The sequence below is a fragment of the Coregonus clupeaformis genome, chromosome 26, assembly GCF_020615455.1.
Source record: "Coregonus clupeaformis isolate EN_2021a chromosome 26, ASM2061545v1, whole genome shotgun sequence".
Classification (NCBI taxonomy): Eukaryota; Metazoa; Chordata; class Actinopteri; order Salmoniformes; family Salmonidae; genus Coregonus; species Coregonus clupeaformis.
The window spans coordinates 37,406,647-37,417,310 of NC_059217.1; positions in this window are offsets into that span (position 1 = coordinate 37,406,647).

Below are 10,664 nucleotides of genomic sequence, written 5' to 3' on the forward strand. Positions count from 1 at the left end.
AATAATCACCTTACCTTGATACTTACAAACTAAATTAATAATATAATTAATGTGGTGCTTCAATAATTATGCTTAATAATTGTTGGATGCACATTTGGTGTCCAGCTGATCAGTTAAGCATTGATATTTTCACACATCATCATCTGATCCAGGAAGGAATTTTCCAAATGACAGTCAAACAGCTGTTGTGATAGGGCATGTGATGCAACAGCTCAAGTGCTGGAAAAAAGGTGATCCTAAGGAATGTCCAGAATATTTCATTGTTATGCCAGTTAAGACAGTTGTGCATGGGTCCACGTTGGATCTAATATCCCTAGCGATTTGATGTTGATTATCTGTTGTCTGCTTGATTTATCGAAGGGTCTTGTTAGATTTAACAGAGAAAGCATCAAGGTAATGAGTTCATGTTTTCATATGTTTTTGTGCCTTGGATTGGACACAGAGTCCACTGTGCGCAATTGTGTAGAACAAACTGTTGTGCTACACCCAATGTTTTTCCTATTAATTGTTCTGGCTATAATGACAACAAATTACATTGCCTAGTGGGCTTATCCACAATATGATCTGGTAATGAAATATTCTCCATGTTAGACCTGCAATTTATTTTCTTCCCTTTTTCGTGATATCCAATTACGATCTTGTCTCATCGCTGCAACTCCCCAATGTGCTCGGGAGAGGTGAATGTCGAGTCATGCGTCCTCCGAAACATGACCCGCCAAACTGCACTTCTTAACACCCGCCCGCTTAACCCAGAAGCCAGCTGCACCAATGTGTCGGAGGAAACACCGTTCAACTGACGACGAAGTCCACCTGCAGGCGCCCGGCTCGCCACAAGGAGTCGCTAGAGCGCGATGAGCCAAGTAACACAGCCTGGGATCGAACCCGGGTCTCTAGTGCCGCCTCAAGCACTGCGATGCAGTGCCTTAGACCGCTGTGGCACTTGGGAGGCCCAGACTTGCAATTGTAAACAATTAAAGTAACTTGAATTTGGAGCTCAGAAATTCAAGTAGGCTACCGGAATAGGCCTACCATAAAAATCAGACATTTCCTCAATTTGGTGCTTGAAAAGTTATTGTAATTATTGTAGCCAATTTATATGTTCACCTGTTCCATTATAATTATCGGTGACTTTTTGATCTGTTTTTATGAGCGATGTGACCACGTTCATTTGAGTCCCGCCGCTTCATTTGAAGGGTGTTGCGCTACTCTGCTGCGATAAAACCACCTGCGGTTACTATGAGGACGACAACATCTAATGTTGGCTTCAACTTGACTTTCCATACAAATCCTTCCATTAAAAAGGAACTTGGTTTTTGGTCACTTTCTCATTATGAAAACAGCGATGGTGAGATTCAAATGGTGAGATTAATGCTACCCCTATTCATGGCTTTATTATGGGTGCCTGCGCCAGCCACATAGGCTACAGAAAAATTGCCATGCATACATCCTACCTATTTAGTCAGGCAATGTCCACATTATTCTCAAATATTTTTTTATGTAATAGTAATTTGAATATCAATGCATTGGCAAAGCCCCAAAAAAGTGGTTATATAAATTATACAATAGTATAACATTGAGGTCCTTGAAAATGACAATTAAGTGCTTTTGAAAGTCCTTGAATTTCACTTGCCAATGTCTGTATGAACCCTGCTTAAAGGATGAATAGTCCTAGGCCTATGTTGTTGTATAGGTGGAGTTATGGGGCAATTTGCATATATTCACTTATATTCCTCTACCTACACATGGGGAACTGCATGAAAATCACTTTTATTTTTGTTTCAAACTATTTTGAAATGTTGATCCTAACGTCACACATTGGCTCCGTTATTTATATAAAGACCCTTATACCCGAAGAGTGGAAGTTCTTTGGAAGTTCACTTTGATGTTACTTTTATATTGAAGGATTCTTATTTCTCTGAACAAAAATTAAGCATGCTTGGATTTTTTTGTACACACCATCTATAGACTTGAACCATTTTAATGGCACACAATTGATATTATGATGCTATATGACAACATTACAAGTATGACACATAACAACATGACAAGTATGACCCATAACATTATCTAATTAATAATTACTACAATAGCCATTAACACAAATAGGTTTTGGAATACTCCTATGTGAAATGTGGTATACAGTGGGGGAAAAAAAGTATTTAGTCAGCCACCAATTGTGCAAGTTCTCCCACTTAAAAAGATGAGAGAGGCCTGTAATTTTCATCATAGGTACATGTCAACTATGACAGACAAAATGAGATTTTTTTTCTCCAGAAAATCACATTGTAGGATTTTTAATGAATTTATTTGCAAATTATGGTGGAAAATAAGTATTTGGTCAATAAAAAAAGTTTCTCAATACTTTGTTATATACCCTTTGTTGGCAATGACACAGGTCAAACGTTTTCTGTAAGTCTTCACAAGGTTTTCACACACTGTTGCTGGTATTTTGGCCCATTCCTCCATACAGATCTCCTCTAGAGCAGTGATGTTTTGGGGCTGTCGCTGGGCAACACGGACTTCAACTCCCTCCAAAGATTTTCTATGGGGTTGAGATCTGGAGACTGGCTAGGCCACTCCAGGACCTTGAAATGCTTCTTACGAAGCCACTCCTTCGTTGCCCGGGCGGTGTGTTTGGGATCATTGTCATGCTGAAAGACCCAGCCACGTTTCATCTTCAATGCCCTTGCTGATGGAAGGAGGTTTTCACTCAAAATCTCACGATACATGGCCCCATTCATTCTTTCCTTTACACGGATCAGTCGTCCTGGTCCCTTTGCAGAAAAACAGCCCCAACACATGATGTTTCCACCCCCATGCTTCACAGTAGGTATGGTGTTATTTGGATGCAACTCAGCATTCTTTGTCCTCCAAACACGACGAGTTGAGTTTTTACCAAAAAGTTATATTTTGGTTTCATCTGACCATATGACATTCTCCCAATCCTCTTCTGGATCATCCAAATGCACTCTAGCAAACTTCAGACGGGCCTGGACATGTACTGGCTTAAGCAGGGGGACACGTCTGGCACTGCAGGATTTGAGTCCCTGGCGGCGTAGTGTGTTACTGATGGTAGGCTTTGTTACTTTGGTCCCAGCTCTCTGCAGGTCATTCACTAGGTCCCCCCGTGTGGTTCTGGGATTTTTGCTCACCGTTCTTGTGATCATTTTGACCCCACGGGGTGAGAACTTGCGTGGAGCCCCAGATCAAGGGAGATTATCAGTGGTCTTGTATGTCTTCCATTTCCTAATAATTGCTCCCACAGTTGATTTCTTCAAACCAAGCTGCTTATCTATTGCTGATTCAGTCTTCAGTCTTCCCAGCTTGGTGCAGGTCTACAATTTTGTTTCTGGTGTCCTTTGACAGCTCTTTGGTCTTGGCCATAGTGGAGTTTGGAGTGTGACTGTTTGAGGTTGTGGACAGGTGTCTTTTATACTGATAACAAGTTCAAACAGGTGCCATTAATACAGGTAACGAGTGGAGGACAGAGGAGCCTCTTAAAGAAGAAGTTACAGGTCTGTGAGAGCCAGAAATCTTGCTTGTTTGTAGGTGACCAAATACTTATTTTCCACCATAATTTGCAAATAAATTCATTAAAAATCCTACAATGTTAATTTCTGGAGAAAAAAATTCTCCATTTGTCTGTCATAGTTGACGTGTACCTATGATGAAAATTACAGGCCTCTCTCATCTTTTTAAGTGGGAGAACTTGCACAATTGGTGGCTGACTAAATACTTTTTTGTATTGTGAGCCAGCAGCCAGGATTTTGGTGTTAAAGGTGTGTGTGTGTGTTTGTGTGTGTGTGTGTGTGTGTGTGTGTGTGTGTTTGTAGTGTGTGTGGGTAAGGGATGTGATGATTTTGTACAATAAATACAGTATTCATCAAATATGGTCTCAGGGCTCTGCGCTGACCTCTTTTACAAGGAGCACGTGTGCGCCTAAGTTGAAAAATGTAGGCGCACACAAATAAATGTAGGAGCACAATGAAAAATATTTAAAGTAATAAAGCTAGAATCCTTAATTTCTGGTTGCACTGGTGCTCCTATATAAATGAAAATTCCATGTCACACAGCTAAATATTTAGGCGCATATGCAAGTAAAATGGTCGCGCTGCAGAGCCCTGCCTCTTGTTATATCCAGAGACAAATGAATGTCTCTGTACTGGAAGACAGCGTTAGATAAGGATTGCTTTGTTGTAGGACAGAATACATCTTTGTCAGTGAAGAGATATGAGAGCCTCCACATTCGTTCCCTGAATACATGTCTTCAATTTCAATGTGGATAAACTTGAACCTGTAACATAGTTTTACAGCTGTATGTCTGTCTTCTCAAACTGACAAATGGGTGGCTCTTGCTTAAGATGAATGGCCATTTTAATAATCAGCAACACATTTGTCTTGCTCCGAGAGATTTTTCTGTGTTGGCGTTGACAGACAGACTGCTGTGTATTATGTGAACAGGTACCGTCTGATGGTTGAATATGATTATCTTTTAGTGTTTGACTGGATGTGTCCGCCCATGTACGTCAACAATAACTCCAAGCATTTGTATGGTCACAGGTAGGGTTGCAAATTCTGGTAACTTTCCCCAAATTCTCAGGTTTTCCAGAAATCCCTGTTGAAGGATTCCTGGAATCAAAAGTGAATAAGCAAGAAATCCAGACTCTTCCAATCAGGATATCTGGGAATCCAGGGAATTTGGGGAAAGTTACCAGAATTTTGCAACCCTAGTCACATGGTAGAGAACTTGTGCTGTCTACTGTACCTCAAGGTGACTATGGTTGCCTAGATGAGTCATCCACTCGATGGTGACCCTCCCTGGGTGGGTCACGTGTGCCAATCTCTCATCAGGTTCCTTACTTTGATTGTAACATTCGAGCAGAGGTCAGGATGATCTGAATGTTACGTGTTCCTAGCCCATAGTGGGCCAGTGTTATTTCTGATAATTGGTGTATTAACCCTGTTGTCACAGTCAAACAAAAACAACACACACTGTACGTGCTGCACTAGGACACAGTGTTCCCTCATTCAATAATGATGTTTCTAATTAATACAGCACACATAGAACATTAATATGTTGCTTCTACAGTGAAACAAACGCTTGAGATATGAGCCATATGCTGAAGTATAATTCAGTAATATAAACAGCAAAAGGCTAAACTCAAGACGAAACGTCAACTCTAACCCTCAGTAGCAATAGTTCTTATTGTGTTCTTATTGCATCCATTTCAAACATGGAGTTGAATTCAAGTGCCTGTGCAGAAGGGAGAGGGTTTGCTTCGATGAACTCTCCTGAATTTGTTTAACTTTCCACATGGTAGTCATGACAACCCTTGCCACTGTGGGATGTGGAGATTTTCTTGCAGCTAGGACTCTCTTTTACCCACATTTACAGTGGCTTGTGAAAGTATTCACCCCCCTTGCCATTTTCCCTATTTTGTTGCCTTACAACCTGGAATTAAAATTGATTTTCTGGGGGGGTTGTATCATTTGATTTACACAATATGCCTACCACTTTGAAGATGCAAAATATTTTCTCTTGTGAAACAAACAAGGAAAAAGACAAAAAAACTGAAAACTTGACCCCCCAAAGTCAATATTTTGTAGAGCCACCCTTTGCAGCAATTACAGCTGCAAGTCTCTTGGGGTATGTCTCTATAAGCTTGGCACATCTAGCCACTGGGATCTTTGCCCATTCTTCAAGGCAAAACAACAAGTTGGATGGGTTCCGCTGGTGTACAGCAATCTTTAAGTCATACCACAGATTCTCAATTGGATTGAAGTCTGGGCTTTGACTAGTCCATTCCAAGACATTTAAATGTTTCCCCTTAAACCACTCAAGTGTTGCTTTAGCAGTATGCTTAGGGTCATTGTCCTGCTGGAAGGTGAACCTCCGTCCCAGTCTCAAATCTCTGGAAGACTGAAACAGGTTTCCCTCAAGAATTTCCCTGTATTTAGCGGCATCCATCATTCCTTCAATTCTGACCAGTTTCCCAGTCCCTGACGATGAAAAACATCCCCACAGCATGATGCTGCCACCACCATGCTTCACTGTGGGGATGGTGTTCTCGGGGTGATGAGAGGTGTTGGGTTGCGCCAGACATAGCGTTTTCCTTGATGGCCAAAAAGCTCAATTTTAGTCTCATCTGACCAGAGTACCTCCTTCAATATGTTTGGGGAGTCTCCCACATGCCTTTTGGCGAAGACCAAACGTGTTTGCTTATTTTTTTCTTTAAGCAATGGCTTTTTTCTAGCCACTCTTCCGTAAAGCCCAGTTCTGTGGAGTGTACTGCTTAAAGTGGTCCTATGGACAGATACTCCAATCTCTGCTGTGGAGCTTTGCAGCTCCTTCAGGGTTATCTTTGGTCTCTTTGTTGCCTCTCTGATTAATGCCCTCCTTGCCTGGTCAATGAGTTTTGGTGGGCGGCCCTCTCTCTAATTTGTTTTAATGGTGCTCCGTGGGATATTCAATGTTTCGGATATTTTTTTATAACCCAACCCTGATCTGTACTTTTCCACAACTTTTTCCCTGACCTGTTTGGAGAGCTCCTTGGTCTTCGTGGTGCCCCTCGCTTAGTGGTGTTGCAGACTCTGGGGCCTTTCAGAACAGGTGTATATATACTGAGATCATGTGAAAGATCATGTGATACTTAGATTGCACCCAGGTGGACTTTATTTAACTAATTATGTGACTTCTGAAGGTAATTGTTGAACCAGATCTTATTTAGGGGCTTCATAGCAAAGGGGGTGAATACATATGCACATACCAAATTTCCGTTATTTACTTTTTAGAATTTTTTGAAGCAAGTTATTTTTTACATTTCACTTCACCAATTTTGACTATTTTGTGTATGTCCATTACCCGAAATCAAATAAAAATCCATTTAAATTACAGGTTGTAATGCAACAAAATAGGAAAAACACCAAGGGGGATGAATATTTTTGCAAGGCACTGTATCTACCCTTCTCTCACTGTGGATCTTACCCACGTTTATCTACCCTTCTCTCACTGTGGATCTTATCCACGTCTCTTTCAAGTGGTGTGACGGATATGCCGGAGTCATTTTGGATTTGGACCCACATCCCTTACATCTGATGTACAGAAAATAGATCTAGGCTGTCTGCTCTCCATCTTTTCAACACTGCTAAGGCGAGGTGACCTTTCTGTGTTATTGCTTTTAGAGGCTCCTGGAGTTGTGATGAAAAAGCCCTGTGCATTCTAAGGTTACCTGTCTGCTGTATTAGTTCTAACCCTCTGCCTGGAAAACCATTCAATGCATCAATATCTAGTTGGTTGGTTATACAGCATCTATTTCTGTAAACATGTATAACCAAAAAGATATGGATGCACTGAATGATGGTATACTATAGTACAAAATAGTCACGCTAAAGCTTAATTAAGTTGTATAGTCACCTATGGAAACAAACAATTAAATGTGTGTGTGTTTGTGTCTGTGTGTATGAATACAATCTGTTTGCGTTTTCCTGTTTCCATCACACAGAGCTCAATCAGCAGTAACCCTGCCATTGATTGTGACGCCTGTTGACGTGTACTTTGTGGTATAAAGCCAATGCGATCACGCTCCGCTGTTAGTCAAAGCGCAAGTCAATAATCCAAGGATATTGCTTAATGCAGCGCATTGATCCTGTGCTCTGCAAAGTAGACAGGAGGGCTGGAGGAGCAAATACGGTGATTGATTACACATATTACTGTGACTTAAGGAATGCTCACACCCATATCCTCTCACCCAGTCTGATCATTGCGTCTCTGCAAACCACAGGGGATACAAATGCACGAGCTGACACACACACACACACACACACACACACACACACACATCTGTGTATGCTGAAGGACGCTGATCTCTTATTGATTCACACTGTGGGAATGAGAGAAAGGGAGAGAATCGAAAAAATAAGGATTATCTCTCTGGTTTTGCTGAACATGTGACGGTCGTGGAGTTTGGAAGTTTAGTCTCTCTGACCTTTCGGAAACATTGATACAGAAAGTACTTAATCACTCGTCAACAATCTCTGTGGAGTATAACGACAGACAGTTATTTGCAGCTTTCCATTGTCTTCAAAGACTAATGATCTTTATAATGTAATTAGATAGCTTTCTATGGGAACCTGAAACATTTCTGCAGATTCATTTAATGGGATACTTCGGGATTTTGGCAATGAACCCCTTTCTCTACTTCCCCAGAGTCAGATGAACTCATGGATACCATTTTTATGTCTCTGCATCCAGTATGAATGATATTGGAGGTAGTTTCGCGAGCCAATGATAACTAGCGTTAGTGCAATGACTGGAAGTCATGGTATCTATTAGCATGCTAGCAGTTACCATAGACTTCCAGTCATTGTGCTAACACTAGTTGGCAATTGCGCTAACACTAGTTAGCAACTTCCTTCAAACTGCATGCAGAGACATAAAAATGGTATCCACAAGTTCATCTGATTCTGGGGAAGAAGGTAAAGTGCCTGAAGTATCCCTTTAACACCCCAAGACATTTGTTAATCTAGATACTTTTCAATTCAGACATGCTGTATTTTAGATGTTAAAATGCAAGTGATCTTTGGATGTTGTTATTTGAGTGAGCAGTATGATGGAGCTCTTGGAGTGAAGTTTGCCATCTTTCAAGAGAAGAACACAGTCAAAGCAAAGTGACAGCAACTGTCACTCCCCAACGAGTGGGACGTGCTTTTCAGAGTAAAGCCCTTTCAGCCGGATGAAGTGCTTACCATACTGAAAACTTCAATAAACTGATATGACACTTGTCTCCTTCTATACAGAAACTCTAGGAATGTCTGAGATGGTAAGACCCACATGAAGATGACACAGCAGTGTTTTTTTAGGAGACACTGCTAGAAACCAGCAGTTGTTTTGGAACAGGTGGACTTAACATCAGTGTTCTCTTCAAAAGGAAAAGTTAGCATGTGGATATTGTGAAATTCCTTGTAGCATTGCATTTGATCTTAAACCAGGCAATAACTAAGTTAGAACTGCTGAGAGGGGCTCTTATGTAAGCTTTCTTCCATTAAAACCCAATTGTAAATATATTCTAAATAGATTGAGGGATACGTATTTTTATTTTATTATTATTATTATTATTATTTATTATTTATTTTTTTTTGGGGGGGGGGGGTAGATCAGCTTTAATATTGCAGATAGATTGTAACTTCCATCAATGTAATGGTCTGCATCACTTCCAGTCCCCCATGTTTTTTTCCCTCGCAAATATATATATACAGTGAGGGAAAAAAGTATTTGATCCCCTGCTGATTTTGTACGTTTGACCACTGAAGGAGACATTATTAGTCTATCATTTTAATGGTAGGTTTATTTGAACAGTGAGAGACAGAATAACAACAACAAAAATCCAGAAAAACGCATGTCAAAAATGTTATAAATTGATTTGCATTTTAATGAGGGAAATAAGTATTTGACCCCTCTGCAAAACATGATTTAGTACTTGGTGGCAAAACCCACAGAGGTCAGACGATTCTTGTAGTTGGCCACCAGGTTTGCACACATCTCAGGAAAGATTTTGTTCCACTCCTCTTTGCAGATCTTCTCCACGTCATTAAGGTTTCGAGGATGACGTTTGGCAACTCGAACCTTCAGCTCCCTCCACAGATTTTCTATGGGATTAAGGTCTGGAGACTGGCTAGGCCACTCCAGGACCTTAATGTGCTTCTTCTTGAGCCACTCCTTTGTTGCCTTGGCCGTGTGTTTTGGGTCATGGTCATGCTGGAATACCCATCCACGACCAATTTTCAATGCCCTGGCTGAGGGAAGGAGGTTCTCACCCAAGATTTGACGGTACATGGCCCCGTCCATCGTCCCTTTGATGCGGTGAAGTTGTCCTGTCCCCTTAGCAGAAAAACACCCCCAAAGCAGGCCAGTACATCAGGAGACGTGGAGGAGGCCGTAGGAGGGCAACAACCCAGCAGCAGGACTGCTACCTCCGCCTTTGTGCAAGGAGGAGCAGGACGAGCACTGCCAGAGCCCTGCAAAATGACCTCCAGCAGGCCACAAATGTGCATGTGTCTGCTCAAACGGTCAGAAACAGACTCCATGAGGGTGGTATGAGGGCCCGACGTCCACAGGTGGGGGTTGTGCTTACAGCCCAACACCGTGCAGGACGTTTGGCATTTGCCAGAGAACACCAAGATTGGCAAATTCGCCACTGGCGCCCTGTGCTCTTCACAGATGAAAGCAGGTTCACACTGAGCACATGTGACAGACGTGACAGAGTCTGGAGACGCCGTGGAGAACGTTCTGCTGCCTGCAACATCCTCCAGCATGACCGATTTGGCGGTGGGTCAGTCATGGTGTGGGGTGGCATTTCTTTGGGGGCCGCACAGCCCTCCATGTGCTCGCCAGAGGTAGCCTGACTGCCATTAGGTACCGAGATGAGATCCTCAGACCCCTTGTGAGACCATATGCTGGTGCGGTTGGCCCTGGGTTCCTCCTAATGCAAGACAATGCTAGACCTCGTGGCTGGAGTGTGTCAGCAGTTCCTGCAAGAGGAAGGCATTGATGCTATGGACTGGCCCGCCCGTTCCCCAAACCTGAATCCAATTGAGCACATCTGGGACATCATGTCTCGCTCCATCCACCAACGCCACGTTGCACCACAGACTGTCCAGGAGTTTAG